Consider the following 25238-nt stretch of genomic DNA (forward strand, 5'->3'; position numbering starts at 1 on the left):
AATAGTTTATCTAGGTGCACAGGAAGAGGAAATATATTGATGTGCAACTGGCTACTGTTTGCCCTGTAGAATTAAAAAATCTGACTGGATTCTTAGCTGTTGGTCACAGGTTTTGGTTCTAAATGAAAAAGCAAGATTGAATTAACTATCCTTTCTCAAGACCTCCTTATGTTTGTATATAAGAAGTTTTTTTTTTTTAAAGATTTTTATTAATCTGAAAGTCAGAGTTACACAGAGAGAAGGAGAGGCAGAGAGAGAGTGCCGTCTTCCATCCGCTGGTTCACTCCCCAAATGACTGCAATGGCTGGAGCTGTGCCGATCCAAATCTAGGAGCCAAGAGCCTCCTGCAGGTCTCCCACTTGGGTACAAGGGTCCAAGGACGTGGTCCATCCTCCACTGCCTTCCCAGGCACATCAGCGGGGAGCCGCATCAAAAGTGGAGCCCATGTGGAATGCCGGAACTGCAGGTGGCGGCTCTACCCGCTATGCCACAATGTTGGCACCATATAAGAAGTTTTTTAGGCTGGTGCCTCAGCTCACTAGACTAATCCTCTGCCTGCGGGGCTAGCACCCTGTGTTCTAGTCCCGGTTGGGGTGCCAGTTCTGTCCTGGTTGCTCCTCTTCCAGTCCAACTCTCTGCTGTGGCCCGGGAAGGCAGTGGAGGATGGCCCAAGTGCTTGGGCCCTGCACCCGCATGGGAGACCCGCATGGGAGACCTGGCTCCTGGCTTCGGATCTATCCAGCGCCGGTGTAGCGGCCACTTGGTGGGGGGTGAACCAACAGAAGGAAGACCTTTCTCTCTGTGTCTCTCTCTCACTATGTAACTCTGCCTGTAAAAAAAAAAGTTTTTTTAAAAAAGATGTCCTTTGTTTGACAAGTGTTTTAGTGCAGGATTACACCTGCAAAAATTCTCTGATTCATCAACACCCTCAAAGATAAGTCACCCACTCAATCACTCAAATGGATTGTAAGATAAGAGTTTAAAGGTGGCTCTCATGGAGGCAGCTAGCACAAGGCTGGAGGCTGGGGAGTGCTGAGCCACACCATACCCTGAGCTGCCCAGACTAGCAAATGGTACAGTCAGGATGGCTAAAGGTGACCCCAAGAAGCCAAAGGGCAAGATGTCTGCTTATGCCTTCGTGCAGACCTGCAGAAAGGAACATAAGAAAAACCCAAATCTCAGTTTTGCAGAATTTTTCAAGCCGTGCTCTGGGAGGTGGAAGACAATATCTGGGAAACAGAACTCTAAATGTGATGGAATGATGAAGGTGGATACAGTATGCTATGATTGGGAAATGAAGGACTACGGACCAGCTAAGGAGAGCAAGGGAAAAAAAAAAAAAAGCACCCAAATGCCCCTAAAAGACCACCATCTGGATTCTTCCTGTTCTATTCAGAATTCTGCCCCAATATCAAATCTACAAACCCTGGAATCTCCATTGGAGATGTGGCCAAAAAGCTGTTGGTGATGTGGAATAACCTGAGTGGCAGTGAAAAGCAGCCATGCATCACTAGGGCAGCAGAGCTGGAAAAGTACCAGAAGGATGTTGCTGACTATAAGTCTAAAGGAAAGTTTGACGGGACAAAGCGTCCTGCCAAAGTTGTCTGGAAAATAGTAGAAAAGGAAGGCCAAGGGGACAAGGAGGAAGATGAAGAGGAAGAGGAGGTGGAGGAGAATGAATAAAATTGTTCTGTCTCCTTATGAATACCCTAGAGTAGGGGAGTGCTGTTACTGGCACATCTCTCATTTGAGACAAGTCTATTGCCCTCATTAGGTTTAAATATGAAAATTCGGTATCTTCACACCATAGTTTCTCAAGCGCTCTAGAAATTGTCGGTGCTTTACGTGATGTGGTCATGAGTGTCTGCAGCACCCTAAAACTGTATGAAAGTTGTGCATATGGGGCCAATGCTGTGGTACAGTGGATTAAAGACCTGGCATGAAGCACCAGCATCCCATATGGGCGCCGGTTCTAGTCCTGGCTGCTCCTCTTCCAATCCAGCTCTCTGTTATGGCCTGGGATAGCAGTAGAAGATGGCCCAAGTCCTTGGGCCCCTTGCGCCGTGTGGGAGACCTGGAAGAAGCTCCTGGGTCCTGGGTCCTGGCTTCGGGCCATTGTGGCCATCTGGGGAGTGAACCAGCAGATGGAAGACTTCTCTCTCTCTCTCCCTCTCCTTTCTCTGTGTAACTCTTTCAAATAAATAAAACAAATCTTTAAACAAAAGAGAAAGTTGTGCATATTTCCAAATGTTTTTTAAAAGGAAAAGGCACTTAACTTACTATGCCACAACACCAGTCCTGTAACTCTGCCTTTTTAATAAATCATCAAGCTTTTTTTTTTTTTTTTTTTGACAGATAGAATTACACAGTGAGAAAGAGACAGAGAGAAAGGTCTTCCCTTTGTTGGTTCACCTCCCAAATGGCCACTATGGCCGGAGATATGCCAATCTGAAGCCAGGAGCCAGGTGCTTCTTCCTGGTCTCCCATGTGGGTGCAGGGGCCCAAGCACCTGGGCCATCCTCCACTGCCCTTCTGGGCTACAGCAGAGAGCTAGACTGAAAGAGGAGCAACCGGGACTAGAACCTGGCGCCCTTATGGGATGCCGGCGCCACAGGTGGAGGATTAACCAAGTGAGCCACAGTGCCAATCTTTTTTTTTTTTTTTTAAAGATTTCAACACAAAGAAAAAGTTTCTCCCTTATATCCCTTTATACACTGAAGGTAACCAACAGTATTTTGAGGCCTAGTATACTTTATTGTCAAATGAGAGGCACTTTCTGTTTTCAGTCTGATAAACTCCCTTCCAAAGAATTAGTCCAGGAGCTCGTTAGCTCAAACTGCAGAGCAAGTCAATTCCAGAGGGGTACACGGAGATCAAGTTATGTAGATCATCTAAGAACTGGAGCATATTAAAATGCTTTGCTTTTGAAAGACATTTTCAAGTGACTACTTTAATCATATAGAATTTTGCTAATTAAACAGCCAATTTAAATGCCAACTCTACTAACTGGATTTTGAGTTACATTTAATTTTAATTGTTTCTGTTCTCTAAAAATATACATAAGAGCTTTTTGATTTTAATTCCACATTTTACGCAGCAGTTAACTCTCCCACACAGTCAGCTCCAACAGTTGCAAAGGCAGAAATAAGTGCTTGCTAAGGTACAATTTCCCAGTTTTAAGCTCAAACTTTTTTTTTGGACTATTTAGATTTAATTCTGCCCTTAATGTATCCTATAAATCTGACAAAGGCCAAGCAGACAGTATGCTCTGTGTGAGTGTAATCATGATCAAATTCTGACCTTAAATGTTTTCTTTTCCATTAAAAACAGACCGGCCTCTTCTTGATTGTGAATCAACTTTCTGACTCTGTCTTCATGTTGTGAGCTTAAAAATAAATTGAAAAATCTGCTATCTAGCTGTGTGATCTTAGCCAAACTACTGTACATCGTAGAGCCCTAGATTCTTCACCTGTGAAATAAGGATAGCCTGATAGGTTTGTTGATCAAACCTCAAACTGGATGATGAATCAGAAAGCACTTTGAAACCATCCATCCAAGGGCTATTGAAACACCAAGCATCTTCAAAAAGTTCACGGAAAATTCACACTATCTCTCTCTCTTTTTTTTTAATATTTATTTATTTATTTGAGGGTCAGAGTTACACAGAAAGAGGAGAGGCAGAGAGAGAAAGAGAGAGAAGTCTTCCATCCGATGGTTCACTCCCCATTTGGCTGCAATGGCCAGAGACGCACGGATCCGAAGCCAGGAGCCAGGAGCTTTTTCCAGGTCTCCCATGTGGGTGCAAGGGCCCAAGGACTTGGGCCATGTTCTACTGCTTTCCCAGGCCACAGCAGAGAGCTGGAATGGAAGTGGAGCAGCCGGGTCTCGAACCTGCACCCATATAGAAAGCCAGCACTTCGGGCCAGGGAGTTAACCCACTGTGCCACAGTGCCGGCCCCGCACTGTCTCTTAATTCCATTTGTCTACCAATGTTTTGAAGCCCCATCATACAAGCCACCTTTATCAATAGGATCATCAAAATCCCAAATGGGTAGAACAGTTAGGGCTGTAAAGTTTGGGGATAGAAGAAAGTATGACTTGAAGAATCCTACTGGGGGCAGAAAAAGAGAGTGGAGAGATGAGATTCATGCCAGGTCCTAGTGAAATAGGAGGGTTTAAATATATGGAGGGAGAAGAAGAGGGCACCTCAGGCAGAGCTTTAACCTGTATCCTTCCCTGCTACCCACACAGGAGATCCGGATGGAGTTCCAGGCCCTTGGCTTTTTCCTGGTCCAGCCCTGGCTACTGTAGGTTTTTGGGGAGTGAACCATAGGATGGATAATTCTGTCTGTCTCATTGTCTCCCTGCCTTTCAAATAAAATGAAAACGAATAAACAAAAATTTTAAAAAAGATGTGTCCTGAAGGAGATTCACATGGGGGAATGAATAAATCAAACTAGCTGACTCTGGCAGTTTATTGATCTGAATACACTGAGGAATAAACACAAAAAGTAAATTGAGATCAGGCATAGGGAGTCTTTCCGCTGACAAGAATCTTGAGTTCATTGTTGATTAGGACATGGTGGAACGAGGATGGTGGAGAGACTCATCTAGCAAGAGCGAGAGTGACCAGAGCTTAAAACAGCTAGGGGACAGCCATGCAAACCAGGGGATGAGAAATAAAGCCTTATTTATTTGAGAAGAATAGAATGAGAGAAATGGAAAACTACCATTGTCTTCATGGTGCCACTTCTGCCACCACCAAAGCCACAAAAACCATGGTATTGCCTAAGAACATCACAGATTTGATGGACCATGCAAAAGGCTCAAGAATGACATCAAGCTTTAGAGTCTCGGTTTGTAGAAGGCAAACACAATCAACAGCCATCATGATGTCTTTCGGGGAGAGAGGGATATAGGCTTTAGTGTTAGATATACTGAGTTTGAGGTCAAAGCTGGAAATGTACATGAGAAGGTCAGGAATCCATGGATCGCCACTTCCTGTTTTGAAAGTCATAACTTGGCCGGTGCTGCAGCTCACTTGGTTAATCCTCTGCCTGTGGCACCGGCACCCCAGGTTCTAGTCCCAGTTGGGACACCGGATTCTGTCCCAGTTGCTCCTCTTCCAGGCCAGCTCTCTGCTGTGGCCTGGGAGTGCAGTGGAGGATGGCCCAAGTGCTTGGGCCCTGCACCCACATGGGAAACCAGGAGGAAGTGCCTGGCTCCTGGCTTCGGATAGGCGCAGCATGCTGGCCAAAGCGGCCATTTTAGGGGTGAACCAATGGAAGGAAGACCTTTCTCTCTGTCTTTCTCTCTCACTGTCTAACTCTGCCTGTAAAAAAAAAAAAAAAAAAAAAAAAGGAAAGAAAGTCATAACTTATAATATCGAAATATGTGTAATCGCTTGTGTGTACCACATTATCATACTTCCATTTCTTTTCTCTTGCTGTTACCTCTGATTAGGATGCCCTCTTTTTTTTTTTTAATGTCAAGTCTACTGTTGTATAATCTATATACAATAAAATCTATCCTTTCTAACATAGATATAGGTTTGAGTGTTGACAAAAATATGTGATTACAGACATGTAACCACCATTCACTCAAGTTAGAAAACACTTATTTTGTACCCTTTGTGTTCAATGCTTTTTCCAATTTTTAAAAGATTTATTTATTTATTTGAGAGGTAGAGTTACAGACAGAAGGAGAAACAGAGAGAAAGGTCTTCCATCCACTGGTTCACTTCCTAAATGGCTGCAATGGCTGGAGCTGAGCTGATCTGAAGCCAGGAGCCAGGATCTTCTTCCAGGTCTCCAACGTGAGTGCAGGGGCCCAGGTACTTAGGCCATGTTCTACTACTTTCCCAGACCATAGATGAGAGCTGGATCAAAAGAGGAGCAGCCAGGACTAGAACTGGCATCCATATGGGATATGGGATGCCGGCACTGCAGGTGGAGGATTAACCTACTGTGCCACAGCGCTGGCCCCTCCAAATTTTCAGACCACTAATTTGTCCTCTCTCCCTATGGTTTTGCCTTTTCTAGATATGTAAATGGAGTCAGAATGTTAGTTTTTTTTTTTTTTAATTTATTATTTGTTTGAAAGGCAGAGTTACAGAGAGGTAGAGGCAGAAGGAGAGAGAGAGGTCTTTCATCTGCTGGTTCACTCCCCAGATGTCCACAATGGGCGGAGCTATGCCGATCTGAAGCCATGAGCCAGGAGCTTCTTCCAGGTCTCCCATGTGGGTACAGGGGCCCAAGGACTTGGGCCATCTTCTACTGCTTTCCCAGTCCATAGCAGAGAGCTGGATTGGAAGTGGAGCAAGCTCCCACAGGGATGGCAGAGGCCCAAACACTTGAGCCATATTCACTACTTTTCTCAAGTCATTAGCAGGGAGCTACATTGGAAGTGGCGCAGCCCAGACATGAACTGGCACCCATATGAGATGTGATGTTGATGTCGTAGGCTATGGCTTTACCCACTACACCACAATGCTGGCCCCAGCATAATGATTTTTGAGATTTACCCATAGTGTTGCATGTATCAGTAGTTTTTTTTTTTTTATTGCAGAATAGCATTCTTTTTTTTTTTTTTTTTTTTTTTGACAGGCAGAGTGGACAGTGAGAGAGAGAGACAGAGAGAAAGGTCTTCCTTTTGCCGTTGGTTCACCCTCCAATGGCCCCCAAGGCCTGCGCCTGGTGCACCGTGCTGATCCGATGACAAGAGCCAGGTACTTCTCCTGGTCTCCCATGGGGTGCAGGGCCCAAGCACTTGGGCCATCCTCCACTGCACTCCCTGGCCACAGCAGAGAGCTGGCCTGGAAGAGGGGCAACCGGGACAGAATCCGGCACCCCGACCAGAACTAGAACCCGGTGTGCCAGCGCCGCAAGGTGGAGGATTAGCCTAGTGAGCCGCGGTGCCGGCCGAATAGCATTCTTTTCTATGGACATGCTATACATTATTTGTTCATTCATTAGCTGAAGAACAATTTAATTATTTTTAGTTTTTGGTTATTACAGCTAGAGCTACTATAAACTTTCATGTATAGGCTTTTGTGTGGAAATATATTTTAATTTCACTTGGCTAAATTCTTAAGAGAGAGATTACTGGATCACAACATAAATGTATGTTTATATACATGTATATAAATATATGCTATATTTAATTTTATAGGAAACTACCAAACTGTTTTCTTAAGTGACTATTCCATTTGCATTTCCATCAATAATGTATAAGAACTCCAGTTACTCCGTATCCTTGCCAACAAAGCCAGCTACCATGTTTTTAGCAGCTCTCTGGTGAGTCCCATGTGATTTGGAGTGAAATCTTTGGCCAACAGCCATGGAGGAACTGAGGCTTGCCAGCAACCACATGAGTGAGTTTAGAAGTGGCTTCTCCTGCCTGGTTGAGTTTTGTAGACCCATAATACCACTTGGCTCCAATCTCGTGGGAGATCTTGATTCAGAACCACTTGGCTAAGCTGCTCCCAGATTTCTGACTCTCAGAAACTTGCATGAGATACAAAATGTTTGTTGTTTTAAGAAGCTAAACTAGGAGTAATTGGCTACACAGCTATAAATAGTCAAAACACTTAACTAAGTCATTGGTATGAAGCTCCAGACCAGAATTGATAGGTCTAGAACAAAAATTTTGTGAGAACCTATGAGAGCAGATAAGTTTTTTTCCCTGAATTAAAAAGGCACTTTTATTTTACAAAGGAGCAGAGAACAAATGTAATAAGAAACAAATGAAGCACAAATGACAGGCATTTTTATTTACATAGCAAATGTAGGCAAAACTTGTCAAGAAGATTCTTTAAATACTACTTGCAACATTTAACATCAAGATCAGTCTCTAAGAATAAATTCATCATCTCAAGAGAAGCTTAAGAAGGTTCAACATGTATGATTCAAACTATGACTATTTTAATTTAAAAAATTATAGGGCTGGCACTGTGGCACAGTAGGTTAATCCTCTGCCTATGGCATGGGCATCCCATATGGGTGGTGGTTTTAGTCCTGGATGCTCCTCTCTTCCAATCCACCTCTCTGCCTGGGAAAGCAGAAGATGGCCCAAGTGCTTGGACTCCTGCACCCAGGTGGGAGAGTCCGAGAAGGCTCCAGGTTCCTGGCTTCAGATTGGCCCAGTTCAAACTGTTACAACCATGCGGGGAGTGAACCAGCAGATGGAAAAATTTACTCTCTGTCTCTCCCTCTCGCTGTCTGCAATTCTACCTGTGAAATAAATAAATAAAATCTTTAAAAATAATTATAATTTTATCCCCTTTGAGAATCTCCAAGTTATTGGAGGTCAAGTAAATCAGATCACTTCCAACTTTTAAAAGATTCAAGGGATCTCAAGTCAGGAAATCATAATTACTTAGGGAAATTATTTAAAGAATGTATTTAGTTTTCAGTAATATTAACATACAATACAGGGGAAAATCCATGCCACTATTACCAGTAACCAGTTAACTTTTAGAATTTCCAAAACTAGAGACAGATTTTTTTTTATTTATTTGAAAGGAAGAGTTACAGAGAGATAGGAAGAGAGAGAGAGAGAGAGAGAGAGAGAGAAATCTTCCAACCACTGATTTACTTCACTCCCCAAATGGCTGCAATGTTGGGGGCTAGATCAGGCAGAAGCCAGAAGCCAGGAATTTCATACAGACCTCCCACATTGGTGCAGGGGAAAAGCACTTGGGCCATCCTCCACAGGCCATTAGCAGAGAGCTGGATTAGAAGAGGAGAGCTGGAAATTCATATGGAGGCACAGGAGACCTCAAATAGCTAAAGCAATCTTGTACAACAAAAACAAAGCCGGAGGCATCACAATACCAGATTTCAGGACATACTACAGGGCAGTTGTAATCAAAACAGCATGGTACTGGTACAGAAACAGATGGATAGACCAATGGAACAGAATAGAAACACCAGAAATCAACCCAAACATCTACAGCCAACTTATATTTCAAGGACCTAAAACCAATTCCTAGAGCAAGGACAGTCTCTTCAATAAATGGTGCTGGGAAAATTGGATTTCCTCATGCAGAAGCATGAAGCAAGACCTCTACGTTACACCTTACACAAAAATCCGCTCAAATGGATTAAAGATCTAAATCTACGACCCGACACCATCAAATTATTAGAGAACATTGGAGAAATCCTGCAAGATATAGGCACAGGCAAAGACTTCTTGGAAAAGACCCCAGAGGCACAGGCAGTCAAAGCCAAAATCAACTATTGGGATTACATCCAATTGAGAAGTTTCTGTACTGCAAAAGAAACAGTCAGGAAAGTGAAAAGGTAACCAACAGAATGAGAAAAAATATTTGCGAACTATGCAACAGATAAAGGATTAATAACCAGAATCTACAAAAAGATCAAGAAACTCCCCAACAACAAAATAAACAACCCACTTAAGAGATGGCCAAGGACCTCAATAGACATTTTTCAAAAGAGGAAATCCAAATGGCCAACAGACACATGAAAAAATGTTCAAGATCACTAGCCATCAGGGAAATGCAAATCAAAACCGCAATGAGGTTTCACCTCACCACGGTTAGAATGGCTCACATTCAGAAATCTACCAACAATAGATGCTGGCGAGGATGTGGGGTAAAAGGGGCACTAACTCACTGTTGGTAGGAATACAAACTGGTAAAACCACTATGGAAGTCAGTCTGGAGATTCCTCAGAAACCTGAATATAACCCTACCATACAACCCAGCCATCCCACTCCTTGGAATTTACCCAAAGGAAATTAAATTGGCAAATATAAGAGCTGTCTGCACCTCAATGTTTATTGCAGCTCAATTCACAATAGCTAAGACCTGGAATCAACCTAAACGCCCATCAACAGAAGACTGGATAAAGAAATTATCGGATATGTACTTTATAGAATAATATACAGCAGTAAAAACAATGAAATCCGGTCATTTGCAACAAAATGGAGGAATCTGGAAAACATCATGCTGAGTGAAGTAAGCCATTCCCAAAGGGACAAATATCATATGTTCTCCCTGATCAGTGACAACTAGTTGAGCACCGAAGGGGAAACCTGTTGAAGTGAAATGGACACGATGAGAAACAGTGACTTGATCAGCCCTTGTCCTGACTGTCAAGGAACAACTTAATAATTTATGCTTTTTAGTATTTTTTTGTTCTACTTAATTCTATTGGTTGAACTCTGTAATTAACACACAATTATTCTTAGGTGTTTAAATTTAACTGAAAAGTGATCCCTGTTAAATATAAGAGTGGGAATAAGAGAGGGAGGAGATGTACAGTTTGTCACATGCTCAATTGGACTTGCCCCAAACGGTAGAGTTAGAAATGTGCCAGGGGATTCCAATTCAATCCCATCAAGGTGGCATGTACCAATGCCATTTCACTAGTCCAAGTGATCAGTTTCAGTTCATAATTGATCATAATGATAGGATTGGGAGTCAAAGGGATCATATAAACAAGACTAGTGTCTGCTAATAATAACTGATAGAATTATAAAGGAGAGAATGATCCAACATGGGAAGCGGGATACACAGTGAACTTATAGAATGGCAGATGTCCTAAACAGCACTTTGGTCTCAGAATCAGCCCTGAAGGCATTTGGATCTGACTAAAAAGCCCATGAGAGTATTTCAGGCATGAAAAGCCAAGACACTCTGGAAAAAAAAATGACCTAAATGAAAGATACCTGTGAGTGAGATCACAGTGAAAAGAACAGGCCATCAAAGAAGGAGATACCTTTCTCTGAAGAGAGGAGAGAACTTCCACTTTGACTATGACCTTGTCTAAATAAGATCGGAGTTGGTGAACTCAAAAGGCTTCCAAAACCTTGGCAACTCATGACAAGAACCTCGGGTGATTACTGACTCCATAAACAAGAGTGTCAATTGTTAAATCAACAACAGGAGTCACTGTGCACTTACTCCCCATGTAGGATCTCTGTCCTTAATGTGTTATTCTATGTGAATCAATGTTATAACTAGTACTCAAACAGTACTTTACACTTTGTGTTTCTGTGTGAGTGCAAACTGTTGAAATCTTTACTTAATATATACTAAATTGATCTTCTGTATATAAAGAGAATTGAAAATGAATCTTGATGTGAATGGAATGGGAGAGGGAGTGGGAGTTGGGAGGGTTGCGGGTGGGAGGGAAGTTATGGGGGGGGGGGGAAGCACTGTAATCCAAAAGCTGCACTTTGGAAATTTATATTTACTAAATAAAAGTTAAAAAAAAAAGGAAGTGGAGCAGCTGAAGTGGAACTGTCACCCATATGGCATATTAGTATGGTAGGTAATGGCTTAACCTACTATGCCACTATGCCAACCCTGAGACAGGTATTCTTAAGTATCAAAATTTAGGCTGGGCTTCGACCCAGTGGTTAAGACTCTCATTGGGATGTGTGCATCCTCTATCAGAGTGCCTCTGTTTAAGTCTTGGCTTAGCTCCTGATTCATTTCCTGCACTCTGGGAGGTAGCTGCTGACTGCTCAAGTGAGTCCCTAACACTCATGTGGAAGACCTAGCTTTAATCTTTTTCATTTCTGACCCTTTTCTGCATTTGGGGAGTTAGCAAGGGATGGGCACTTTCTTCCTTGCTGTCTTTGTCTTTTTCTTTCTCTCATTCTGTCTCTCAAATAAATTATACATAAAAAAGAGCCAAGACTCTTCAGACATCTACACTAATATATCCCAGTATACAGACTTCATTTAATTTAATTCTCAAACAATAAGGTCCTTTTAAATGTAGTGAAATACATTCTGACATATTTCTGCAATCTTTCATTTGAAGTGTAGTTACAGCTTTTATCACTGATGCTTTTGGCAATAGCTTTTGTGTTTCTGAGTTCTTCCTTTTGTTCACTGTCCTTACTAAAATGTAGTGCTTAAGCCTTGAATCATCTGGATTAGCAAACAGAAAATTCCCAAGTCCCCTTTTCCTTTTTAAAGAAATCATTTTGTTGGAATGCAAATTTCTACTTAAATGCATGGGATATTAAAGATCCCAATGTGAGTTTTGTGTTTTCCTCTTATGAATGAGTCTATTGCCAAGTGACTATTCAGTAGCCTGAAACAACCTTATTCATATCCTTTAAATGCACAATGTTTGGAACATCTTTATTTCTCTGGTTTAAAATAAAAAAATTAATTAGCTTCGTTTGTTTGAAAGGAAGAGTGACAGAAAGAGAGAAAAAGACATGCAGAGATATCCCATCTGTGGTTTACTCTCCACATATCTGCAACAGCTGAGGTTGTGTCTGGCCAAAGCCAGGAACCAGAACTCAAACCAGGTTTCTAGCATGAGTAACAGGAAACCAACTGCTTAAGCCATAACCTGTGGTCTCCGAAGGAGGGCATTAGCAGAGAGCTGGAATTGGCAGCAGAGCCAGGACTTGAACCCAGGCACTCTGACATGGGATGTGGGCCTCCCAAGCAGTGTCTTAATCACTGCACCAAATGCTCTTCACTCTAGGCTTTTTGAATAATAACATAATTGGTCTTAATAGCACCTGAATGCTGCTTCTTCATTTCAGTTGCTGGATTACCTAATACCTAAATATTCTTAGATCCTGCCTTTATGAAAGGAAAACAGTGAAGCCAGAGAGAAGAAAACTGAGGAGTAAGTGATGGTGGAGAAGGAGAAGAAAGCACTATACTTGGAAAATGATCTGGTTCCACACTCAGTTGAGCAGTCCATGATGAAGGCATTTGTCTCAAACCACTGGGTCTAACATTCAAATCATTGGAATCAGAATTTGTACTATTTTTCAGTTCTTGCATTTACACAATTGCAGCAATCTGAGAACAAAGAAAAGCTAGCTCATCTTCAAGAATAGTGGTTTTTGAAATTACAGTTCATTTGCAGGCAGATCACTTTTCTTTTTAAAAAAGATTTATTACTTATTTTAAAGGTAGAGTTACAGGGAGAGAAGGAGAGACAGACAGCAGGGACGGAGATTTTCCATCAGCTGATTCACTCTCCAAATGGCCAGGGCTCGGTCATGCCAAAGCCAGGATTTGGAGCTTTATCTGGGTCTTCAACATGGGAGCAGGGGCCCAAATACTTGGAACATCTTCCACTGCTTTCCCAGGCATATTAGCGGGGAGCTGGATCAGAAGTGGAGCAGGTGGGACTCAAACTGGTGCCCATATAACATGCTGGCATCACAGGAGGCTGCTTTACAGCACAACACTAGCCCTAGTAGCAGACAATTTCTTGTAAGTTTGTTATGTACTGGAGCAGGTGACAGTGAATCTCAAACCAGTTGTAAATGATGGAAAAGTTCAGTTTTTTTCCTCTTCTTCATTTTTCCATGTGCAAAGGTGCTCCCAAAAGGTTGTGAAAAAATGTAATTAAAAGATAAATTTATTTTGGTGCAAAAAATTTTGAGGGGCTGGCGCTGTGGAGTAGCAGGTAAAGCTACTGCCTGCAGTGCTGGCATCCCATATGGGCATCAGTTCAAGTCCCAGATGCTTCTCTTCTGATCCAGCTCTCTGCTATGGCCTAGGAAAGCAGTAGAAGATGGCCGAAGTCCTTGGACCCTTGCATCCACGTGGGAGACCTGGAAGAAGCTCCTGGTTCCTGGATCAGCACAGCTCCTGGCCGTTGTGACCAGTTGGGGAGTGAACCAGCAGATGGAAGATCTCTCTCTCTCTCTCTCTCTCACTCTCTCTCTCTCTCTGTCTCTCCTTTTCTCTCTGTGTAACTCTGACTTTCAAATAAATAAAACTTGAAAAAATTTTTTGAAATCATGCATAGATTTTTTTATAATATACATTTTTGAAGAACTTTTTGAGGTTACCTCATGCTATTTCTGAAGATCAGATCCTGAACAAGAAATATTTCTGTGATAATAGGAACAATTCTCCAAGTTGACCTATAATATTTATTTTCTGAAATCAGCAAAACATGTCTACAGAAATGCCAGAAACTCTGAGCATCTCTCTTAAGATATTCAATATGAGAGGGTAGTCAATATCAGGGACACTGTGAAGCAAACATAGAGGAAATTCATGAAAATATCTGTTTCTTGGTATCTTCCTTTGAAACCAAGCCTTAGCAGAACCACAGAAACATCACGTGGAGGGCATCACGGAGTGGCCTTTTCAAATATTCAGTGGGAGAGTTTTGGTGTGCGCTGGTCCTGGTGCAGAAGCGATCAGACATCCGCCTAGTGTTTCTGCCGCTGCCTGGGCCTGCTGGCCACAGGCTGTAATGATGCCAACCCTGATGTATGTGTCCAACTAGAAGCTCACCCTAGAATCCTTCACTTAGCTGGGGTCACTTGGCAGGAAGCACACCCAAATCCTCTGCTCTCAGCCAACCTAGACGATTCGTATTGCATGCATTGTGCTTTAGGCCAGAGCTTCCAATCCTGTTTTTGGGACTGTGTTCAGAATAGTTTCAATAATCTCAAAGAGTATGGACAGTTCTCAAAACAAAATGGATTTTTATAAAAATACAGTGTTTAGGGACAGGTGATTGGCCGAGTGGTTAAGCTGCAAGTTAGAAGCTTACTGTCACACTGGAGTACCCAACTTCACTTCCCAGTTCTGACTCCAGACTCTGGGTTCCTGCTAATGCAGACCTTGATAGACCATAGTGATAGCCCAAGTAATTGGGTCCCTGCCACCTATGTGGGAGACCTGGATTGAGTTCCCGGCTCTGGCTTCCCACAGCCCTGTCATAGACCTCATGGGCATTTAAGGGGTGAACAAGTGGATAAGAGCATGCACAAGCTCTCTCTCTCAAATAATTTAAAAAGAAGGCAAAATAAGCAATATTTTGAAGATTCAGAGGGGCATGTACTCAAATAATGAGAGTGTTATGTGAATTCTCTAAAGTCTAGGCGTCAAGATCCACACTGATTTCTCTCCATCTCTTTACAGACAACTTGCATTCCACATTTTCTGGCATTCTGTTCCTTCGGCAATTTTCAGATATATACATGAGAGACCTGAACCTGGATCAAGGTGCAGCTATTTTAAAATAGGCCTCCATCTTGTAACTCAGGCCTGACCGGGCCCTGAACCTTAAGCCAAAAGCTCCTGAAAAAAAAAAAAAAAGAAAAATAACCCCCCCCTTGAGATAAGCTCCCCTAGCAACAGCCAATCAGCAGATAGCAGGGAAGTACCTAAAGTTCCAGGTGTCTTTTTAGGCAGTTAAGGTGATTGATAACATCCTGAGACCCCGAAGTTTGGCATGTATACCCTAGCGGCTCGGATCCTATACTTTAGCCAATCATTTTAAAAAGCATCAACACCAAAAGCCATCCAACCACCTTTACTTGGTCCATTCCCACTGCTGGATGCACTAATCAGTTTTTAGAGATGTTCTTTGAATTTCCTGCGGAATGAGATGATTTGTTGAAAGGTGCTATAACGTATAGGATGTCTCTGAAAACCCTATAAAAACCCTGTTAACTGAAGAGTCGGGGCTCTGAACCAGACATAGAGCCCAGGCCTGGACCTGCAATAAAACTCTCATGTGTTTTTCAGCAGTATCGGCTCCCTGGTGGTCTTTGGGGACAATCGAACTGAGCAGAACATACAGTTTTTATCTCCCATTCTTCTTCCTCCTCTTTCTGTTTCTCCTAAAACCTAGCTTTAGTATTTCAAAGAGTGATCCAAGTTGATACAATTCTCATGGAGGGAGCTGGCACTGTGATCCAGTGGTTTAAGCCATGGCTGGCAACGCTGGCATCCCATATCAGAGTGCCAGTCCAAGTGTTGGCTACTCTGTGATCCAGCTTCCTGCTAATGTACCTGGGAAAGCAGGCTCAACTGCCTGGACTCCTGCCACACACTCGAGACACCAAGATGGAGTTCCTGGCTCCTGGGTTTGGTCTGCGCCAGACCTGGCTGTTGTGGCCATTTAGGGAGTAAACCAGCAGACGGAAGATTCTCTCTCTCTCTTTGTCTCATCCCCACCTCACCCCGGCCGTGTGTGTGTGTGTGTGTGTGTGTGTGTGTGTGTGTCTTTCTTTCTCTGTTACTCCATTTTTTTAATAAATAAATACATCTTTTGAAAAACCACAACTTCCATGGAAAATGGACTTGGACAACCACATATGGTGCAGACGCCCTTTGAATCTGATCAGGCAGAGAGAAGAAGAAAGTGAGGGAGGCTTCACTCCTTATTCCCATTTGGCCACTATCTTCCAGAAGCACATTTATCTTGGAAATGAAAGTGTGGGAAATGTCCTGGATGGAAAAGGGCTGCTTGAGACTAAGTCCTCTTCTTCCCCTTGAAACATATTTTTCATTGAATAGTGCCCAACATTTTAGGCTGGGTCTGGCCCCTTCTTCTAGTAGGAACTGTGGAATTTCTGTCAACCACACCAAAAGTATCATCCAAAGGAAATCTTTCCTTAGTAAAAGTAACTCTGATCCCCTCCTATCAAGTTCACTGTCTCGGAAGCTACCTGTTGCCATTTTTTTTTAATTTGACAGAGTTAGACAGTGAGAGAGAGAGAGAGAGAGAGAGGTCTTCCTTCTGTTGTTGGTTCACCCCCACAAATGGCCACCACGGCTGGAGCTACGCCGATCCGATCCGAAGTCAGGAGCCAGGTGCTTCTTCCTGGTCTCCCATGCAGGTGCAGGTGCCCAAGCACTTGGGCCATCCTCCACTGCACTCCCAGGCCACAGCAGAGAGCTGGACTGGAAGAAGAGCAGCTGGGACTAGAACCTGGCACCATATGGGATGCCAGCACCACAGGCGGAGTTAACCAAGTGAGCCACAGCGCTGGCTCCTACTTTTTTTTTTTTTTTTTAAGGTTTAATTATTTTTTCAAAGTCAGAGTTATACAGACAGAGAGAGGAAGAGACAGAGAAAGAGATCTTCCATCTGCTGTTTCACTCCCCAAATGGATAAGCAGATCTGAAGCCAGGAGCCAGCAGCTTCCTCCAGGTCTCCCATGTGAATGCAGGGACTCAAGGATTTGGGCCATCTTCAGCTACTTTTCCCAGGCCATAGCAGGGAGCTGGATTGGAAGTGGAGCAGCTGAAACTGGAACTGGTGTCCATATGAGATGCCAGTGCTTCAGGCGGTGGCTTTACCCGCTCCACCACAGCGTTGGCCCCATCTGTTGCCATTTTTGTGGACACAGAGGAAGAATACACATTGGTTTTGAGTGTAGTATCCCTACCTCTCTCAGTAAAATGGGCCAGGCCTTCAGGATGGCGATCTTTAGGCAAACCCATGCGACATCAAATGTCTTTTAAGATTTTTCTCCTGCAAATTAGGGTAGGCTGTTGTTTTGGGATTCATCTCCTCCCCCTGCACTATAAATAGAACTGAACTACTCTATCAATACAATTGCTTCTCCTTCCATTTTTTGCACAAAACCTATTTCTCCCACGAAGCCTTTCTTTGATGGCCCATTATGGAACACTTTCTGAAATGGAAGTGGGAGGAGACATGTGCAGAGTAAAAAGAAATGGAAAATGTTAAACAAATTGCTTTTCACCTGTGAGATTTTCCTCTCTTTCCTTGCAGCATTATTTGCCTAGTCTATTGACATTTCAGACTGGAGGAAGATTACATATAATTGTACTAGCAGTTTTTTTATCTCTCTGGAGGGTTCAAGTGGCAGAGGTTGTTAGCCCAAGAAACAGGACGTTTGCATTATTGATTAGGCCACACTGTTTTGACTGAAATAGCAGAGAATATTCTTGGCTGCTTTGCATGTGTCAAGTCAGCCTGCTTCTTGTCCATCAGCGCTGGGGAGATTTTCTCGCTGCTGCCTGTGTTAGAAATCACGTCTCAGGTTATTCTTTGACTGTCAGTCACCATACCTGCTGCTGCTGCTGCTGATTAAAATCCTTATCTCAACCAAGAAACTGTCTGCTGCCTTGTTTTTGTGCTGCAACCAGGGGATAGTTGTTTTGCTGCTTTGGGCTATCTTTATCAGAGATTCCTGTTGCTGGATGTTGCAGCTGTTTGTGCAGAGTAGAAGCTCACATAGCTGAACAAATGACTTTACCATTTTCAATTTAGTTATGCCACAGGGGCAGTTGGAGATGAAAACAAAGCATACTGCTCCTTACCTACATTTCTGGCTTTCTAAACAATACTGTAGTCATGCTCCGTAAGCTCTGGCAGATAAAATGTAAATTTCTGGGCTCAACTAGGAGAGATTTTCATCCAGTTGGTCCCAGATGGGACCCATGAACTTATTTTTAAAACAAATATCCAAGTAATTCTGATTTTAGATGAAACATGGGAAATAGGAAAACATGAAGTACAGCTGTCCAGTATGAAAGAGTCAAGGGGAGATTAGGAAATGAGAGTGTTAGTAGCCTCATGACAAGGCAGAGAGAATGTTGAAGGAAAATCCCAATGCTTCTAATTTATAGTAACCAGATTGTTAGCAATGTAAGGAGAGAGTCTATGTTTAATTTTTTTTCTGATAATGCCTTTTGGTTGATATAGTTGATAGAGGGGCACTAGATGGAATTCAACCTGGTAACGGTTTTAATAAATTTAAAACATTTAATATCATTTATTGAATATTTTTATTTAATATGGACAATAATAGAGAAGCCAAAAATAGAACCCAAAATATTTGGGAATTTAATGGCATTGCAAATTAGTGGAGAAATAAATGGTTATCCCACACGTGTCATGGCAACAATTAGCTTTCCATTCTTTAGACTGTGAAAGAAGCTGGGGAATGGGTGTTTAGCTTAGTGGTTCTTGTCCATGCCCACATTGGAGTATCTGGTTTCAGTTCCCCCGGCTCAGGCTCCTAACTTCAGCTTCCTGCTAATGTAGATTCTAGGAGGCAGCAATGATGGCTTAAGTAGTTGGGTTTCTGCCATACACATGAGAGACAGGGACTGGGTTCCTTTCTCCTGGCTCTCGCGGGGGTTGTCCTTGAACTGTCGTGGCAATTTCAGAAGTGAATCAGGGGTGAGAGCTCTCCCTCCCTCTCCTCTGCTGCCTCTCAAATAAATAAATAAAAATAATAAAAAGAGGAAATTGAATTTCTACTTTATTCTTCATTCCAAAATAGATTATATATGACTTAAAGTTCTGAACCTAAAATAAATAAAACTGTATACATCCTAGGATAAAACAGAAACTTCTTTTTAGTATTTTGGCATTATATAAAACCTGTACATCCAGAAGTAAAAAGATAAGTGTGACTAAATGCAAACTATTGTAAAAATACCATGAAAGATGGGGCCCAGCACTGCGGCATAATGGGTAAAGCCGCCAGTGCAGGTATCCCGTATGGGTACAAGTTCAAGAACCGGCTGCTCTACTTCTGATCCAGCTCCCTGCTCATGTGCCTGGGAAAACAGAGGAGGATGGCCCATGTGCTTGGGCCCTTGCACTCATGTGGGAGACCCAGAAAGAGCTCCTGGTTCCTGGCTTCAGACCTGCCCAGCTCTGGCCATTGTGGCCATTTGGGAAGTGACCCAGCGGATGGAACATTTCTCTTTCTGTCTCTTCCTCTCTTTCTAACTCTGCCTTTCAAATAAAATAAACAAATCTTTAAGGAAAATGCCATGAAAATGTCAAAAGTCACACTTAATGACAAAATTAAAAATTTGAGAAAGATTTCTCAAAAAATCCATAAATGATCTATAATTTTTGAAATAATATTCTGTCCTGCTCAAAATTATGTACATACAAGTAAAAATCAGAAACTCTTTTTCAACTATGAGGGTCATAAAAATTAACATATTTCATAGCACCAACCTTGAGAAGCAATGGAGAAAACCATCTGAACTATCCCCACTGAAGTTTAAAATACTCAAGTGGGACCAGTGCTGTGACATAATGGGTTAAGCCTCTGTTTGTGATACTCTCAGCTCCCAGTGCCAGTTTGAGTCCTGGCTACTCTGCTTCAGATCCAGCTTCCTGCTAAGGGCTGGGGAAGGCAGCAGAGGATGACCCAAGTACTTGGGCACTTGCTGTCCATGTGGGAGATGAGGATGGAGTTCTTAGCTCCTGGCTTAGGTCTGTTGCAGCCATTTGAAGAGTGAAACAGCAGATGAAAGTGTCTCTTTCTGTCTCTCTGTTGCTCTGACTTTCAAATAAATAAATAATTTCTAAAAGAATACTTAGGACAGGTGTTGTGATGTTGTGGATGAAGCTGTTGCTCCAGACACCCACATCCCACATCGGAGTAACAGTTCAAGTCCTGGCTACGTTGATGCTGATCCAGCTCCCTGACAATGTGTCTGAGAAGCAGGGGATAATGCATTGAGCACTTGAGTTCCTACCATCCATATGAGAGAACTGGATGGTTCCTGGCTTCAGCCTGGCCCAGCCTCTGCTGCTGTGAACTAGCTGTCTGAGAAGTAAATAAATAAATCTTTAAAAAATAGCTTAAAATTCTTTTTGTTCTTTTCTCCACCAATTATCCTAGAATCATAATTGCACATGGAACCAGAATGATAATTATAATATTGATGCAAATAATCATTAACAGAGAGGTGGTTCCCAATACTTTTTGATATTTAAAAGTATGGGTTGGGGCAGGCATTTGACTCGGCTTTAAGACACCGTTTAGGATGCCTGCGTCCTATATTGGAGTGCCTGTATTTGAGTTCTGGCTCTGCTGATTTCGGCTACCTGCTTAATGCCCTGGGAAGCAGCAGGTAATGGCTCAGATGCTTAGATTCCTGCTTCCCACATGAGACACCTGAAATGTTCCTGGATCCTGCTATGGCCTGGCCTAGACCAGCAATTGTGGTCATTTGGGGAGTGAAGTAGTGCGTGGAAGATCTCTATCAGTCTTCTGTTCTTGTCTCTTTCTTTGTTTCTCTGTTTCTCCATTTCTCTCTCTTTGCTTTTCAAATAAGTAAAAAAAAAAATGTGTTAGATCTACATATTGGATATAGAAGAAACCACCAAAATACATTATTACATTTTCCTCAAAGAAAGAAGGCAAGGTACTTAAAAACATTATTTATCTTAATTTTCATTTGTATACAGTAAAAAGCCAGAACACACGTGTTTATGCAAAGAAAATTTCTGGAAACATTAAGAAATTGTTAAAAATGAAGACTACCTCTGGGAGTGAGTCTGAGTTTTTGAAGTAGGAGGAAGACATACTGATTGAAAATTTATAATTGTGTAATGTACTATTGAATTACTCAAGAAAAATGTACTTGAAAAAGTCAAGATTTATGTACCTCAGCTATACTGATTACAGCATAATGCTTGTGACAATCATGCTTTGCTATTAGAAAGATCAAATTTTGTTTAACAAAACAAGAAAGCATATGAAACATTTGCAAAGGTGGTTGCTTTAAAAGATTCATGTTTTAAATTTGTTGGTAGAAAGAAACTAAAAATGTTTTTAAATGTTTGTGCTTGAGTTTGCTGATTAAACAAGCTAGACCATGTTAGATATTTGAGATGTTTCCGAATACATGTGTTCTTAAGATTTATAGGAGGCATTGGACCTTCCAATAAATATTTTCATAAGTTGTTATTTAACGGTTGAAATTGCTTGCTAAGTTTTTATTTGATATTGCTATTGTCTTGCTATTGACTTGCTCCCTCGTTTCTCTATTCTAAGCCTGACTTGTTCCCTCATTTCTCTATTCTCTTCGAGGTGGGAAACTGACTCCATACTGAAGGACTCTCCAAGATGTACAGTTTGATTTTTAGATCTTATAAAAGGGATGGCTAACATTTTTCCTTAATAATAACATAGCCATGAGAACAGTAAACAGGCAAAACCTCCTTTTATTTTTTTAAACCAAACAAAGGGAGAGAGTTTTACTAATAACTTAAAATTTTATAAATAAAGTGGTCATCATTTTGACATAGCTTTTCTCATGGGCATTGTCTACCTCAATGAAAAACCACTTTCAGAATATGCCTGTAACTACAGATTTCTAGTTTAGGTCACCAAAGATTAGGGACTGAGCACCCCCTTGACTTGCATTCTCTTAAAGGTTTCTGCTGGTCTGTTTTAACAAAAACCAGGAGGAAGAGGAAGCTAGGCTGCAGAAGCAATGAAAAGACAGGTGGTAGGCCAGTTAATGGCTGCTTTACACAGTGATCTGCCATTAGGGAGACCCAACAGTCCGGTCCACTGCATTGGTTTTTGATTTGGAAAGCCAGGGCTTCAGCAGAAAGAGCCCTGGCAACGATGCCAGCCAAGAGCTGGTCACTGGAAACGGACCTGCCCTGGAGTCTAGGGCTCCAGGTCAGAGCCACAGACCTTGTTCGCTCTAAGCTGAAAAGCTCTTCACTCGGCCCGGCTTCGAAGTATCCACTGCTGTCATGAGGATGGCCAAGTAGGATCAATAACATTGCGGGCAGAACTGTATGTTAACTAAAAATGTTTTTCTTTTAGAAATGCCACCTTGCTTCTCTTCAAGCCAGCTTTCCTCCTAGGCCAGCTAGGTAATGAAAGTCAACAGGGTGCCTCCCTTATGATGTACCCCATGTAAACAGATAGATAGGTCTGAGCCTCATAACTGGCAAGGCCTTAAAGCCCACCTGATTATTTTCAAGCCTTGTCAGTTTCTAGTTGCCTCTCAATGAAAAAACTTGCTCATGGTTTAGACACCTTTCTTAGGGCCTCCAAGAATGACTCTGTCCTCCATTTTAGATCCTATGATTTTAGAACCTATGAGTTTAAACTGCTTGTTAGATTCGTTTTCTCCTGACTTGAAAAAGTAAAATTCTAGGTGGCCATGCATGTGAAATCTCCTATGGAAACAGTTTTTGCAAGCTGGCACTGCATCCCCCTGGAGAAGCCACCTCCTGCTGCAACCCAGTCTTGACTCCCCTTCCTAAAGATGCCCCTTTTCAGCATGAAGCAACCAGAGCGATCATCATCCAGTCCCCCCTAACAGATGTTAGGGTGCAATCGTGGTAAGAGGGAGATGTGAAGAGTCAGATGGGCTAATAGGTAGTCAGGGTAGTACTAATAAAATTTGGGGTGTAAAATATTTGCTTCCTTCCCCAAAAGAACATTATCGTTAGTAAGAACAAAATATCCCCCCTCCTCCGGAATCTCCAAATTTACCCTGAGAATAGCAAAGGAGTGGTGATCGCATCTGAACTCAGATTATTGTGAAAACAAGTTACCTATTGCACCCTTCTGGATGGTTTTTTGTTTTATCGTGAGCAGGCCAGATAGGATAAAGTATCGTAAATCAGGTCTTTTGATGGATTTTGTCCCTGCCTGGTAACTGAATGGCAATGTGATTGTCAAGTTTTTTTTTTTTTTTCCTTTGAAATTGTACTTAAAAACCCTAGTGCCATGGGGTCCTTTGGGTTCTTTCCTCTCTTGGAAGCCCCCCTCTATGCTGCTCTGGCTGGAGGTCTTTGACTCTATTAAATCTTTTTAAATCTCAAAAAATAAAAAGATTCAGTGTGTGCATGACAAAACTTTATTAGGACAAATACACACGTTTAGCATAACCTGAAGGAAAATACTTCAGTGTAAGGTACTGTTAGTGTTTGTGAAGTTCCTACCGTGTAGGAACTCTGTATGTGTTTCCAGGACTAACCTAGTAAAAACGGCAGGTTGTCCTGAGTCATCCCAGTGTCTTCAGCCAGTCAACCTTCTTGGTAATGGCTACTGAATTTTAATCTCTAAGGTGACTGTCAAGGGGGTGAGGAGTGGTGTTTGTATCCTTTACTCGCCAACCATGTCATCATTCAGAGTGGAGGGGAGAGAATTTTCAGGCTGGGATAGAAGTGTCTATAAAAGGGCCTGGCATTGTGCTGTAGCAAGTAAAACTGCCTCGTGCAACAGCAACGTCCCGTATGGGCGCTGGTTGTATACTGGCGGCTACACTTCCAATCCAGCTCCTGACTAATGGTCTGGGAAAGCAGCAGAACCGTTCAAGCCCTTTAGGAGTCTGCAATGTTGAAAACACATGGGGCAGATGCTGTGGCATAGCGGGTAAAAGCCACTGCCTGTCGTTCTGGCATCCCATATGGGTACTGGTTCAAGTCCGAGCTGCTCCATTTCAGATCCAGCTCTCTGCTATAGCCTGGGAAAGCAGTAGAAGATGGTTCAAGTCCTTGGGCCCCTGCACCCATGTGGGAGACCCGGAAGAAGCACCTGGCTTCAGATCAGCTCAGCTCTGGCTGTTGCAGCCATCTGGGGAGTGAACCAGCAGATGGAAGACATCTCTCTCTCTCTCTCTGCCTCTTTGAAACTCTGCCTTTCAAATAAATAAACAAATAAATAAATAAATCTTTTAAAAAAGAAAATATACTGGCAATTCTTCAGGATTTGAATGATAGAAATTCTTGAATAATGGATACAGAATTGTCACTAGGAAAAGGTGAATGATTTAGGTGGATACTCAGAGCAGATAATGGAAAGAATTTGAAAAGCTGTAAGCTGTAAGACTGAAACAAATCAATTAATCCCAAAGAATAAATCACAGAACAACTTTGCTTTCTTTGGTTAGTTGCTTCATAAGGGTACTACACAAAGTTCATGGGAAAATGGGATTAAATGATAAATTTAGGGTGAGCATGTGGCACAACATTTAAGTCTCCACTTGGAATGCACACATCCCATATCAGAGTTCCTGATTCAAGACTGGCATCTGCTTCTGATTCATCTCCCTGTTAGTATAGATCCTGGGAGTCAGCAGGTGATGGTTCAAGTACTTGGGTCCCTGCCACCCATGTGGGAGACCCAGATTGAATTCTAGGCTGCTGACTTTGACCTGGCCCAACCCTGGCTACTGCAGTCATTTGGGGGATGAATCAGCAGAAGATTTTTATCTATTTTTCATTTAAAACCAAGACAATTAAAGAATAAATGAATGAATGTATTTTTTTTTAAAATTATTTATTTATTTGAGAGGTACAGTTGAGTTACAGACAGAAAGAGGAAGAGACAGAGAGAAAGGTCTTCCATCTGCGGGTTCACTCCTCAAATGGCTGCAATGGTTGGGATGGGCTGATCTGAAGCCAGGAGTCAGGAACTTCTTCCAGGTCTCCCACATGGGTGCAGGGGCACATGAACTTGGGCCATTTTCCACTGCTTTCCCAGGCCATTAGCAGAGAGCTGGATCAGAAGAGGAGCAGCTGGAACACCAGTGCCCATATGGGATGCCAGTGCTGCAGGCATAGGTTTAGCCCACTATGCCACAGTGCTAGCCCAAAATGAATGTATTTTAAAGTTAAGTTCATTCTGGTGCAAAAATTTTTTGAAATCCATGCATAGTTTTTTCATAATATCCATTTTTCATGAACTTTTTGAAGATTCCTTTTTTGTTTAGCGAGAGT

At 42.3% G+C, this 25238-nt stretch overlaps 1 pseudogene; it reads left to right on the forward strand.

The window, feature by feature from the left end:
• Positions 1 to 1084: 1084 nt before the first annotated feature.
• On the forward strand, positions 1085 to 1683 carry LOC100358883 (high mobility group protein B3 pseudogene; annotated as a pseudogene).
• Positions 1684 to 25238: the final 23555 nt, after the last annotated feature.

This window comes from Oryctolagus cuniculus, chromosome 5, assembly GCF_051225735.1.
Source record: "Oryctolagus cuniculus isolate XC-2025 breed Fujian yellow rabbit chromosome 5, ASM5122573v1, whole genome shotgun sequence".
NCBI classification, from domain to species: Eukaryota; Metazoa; Chordata; class Mammalia; order Lagomorpha; family Leporidae; genus Oryctolagus; species Oryctolagus cuniculus.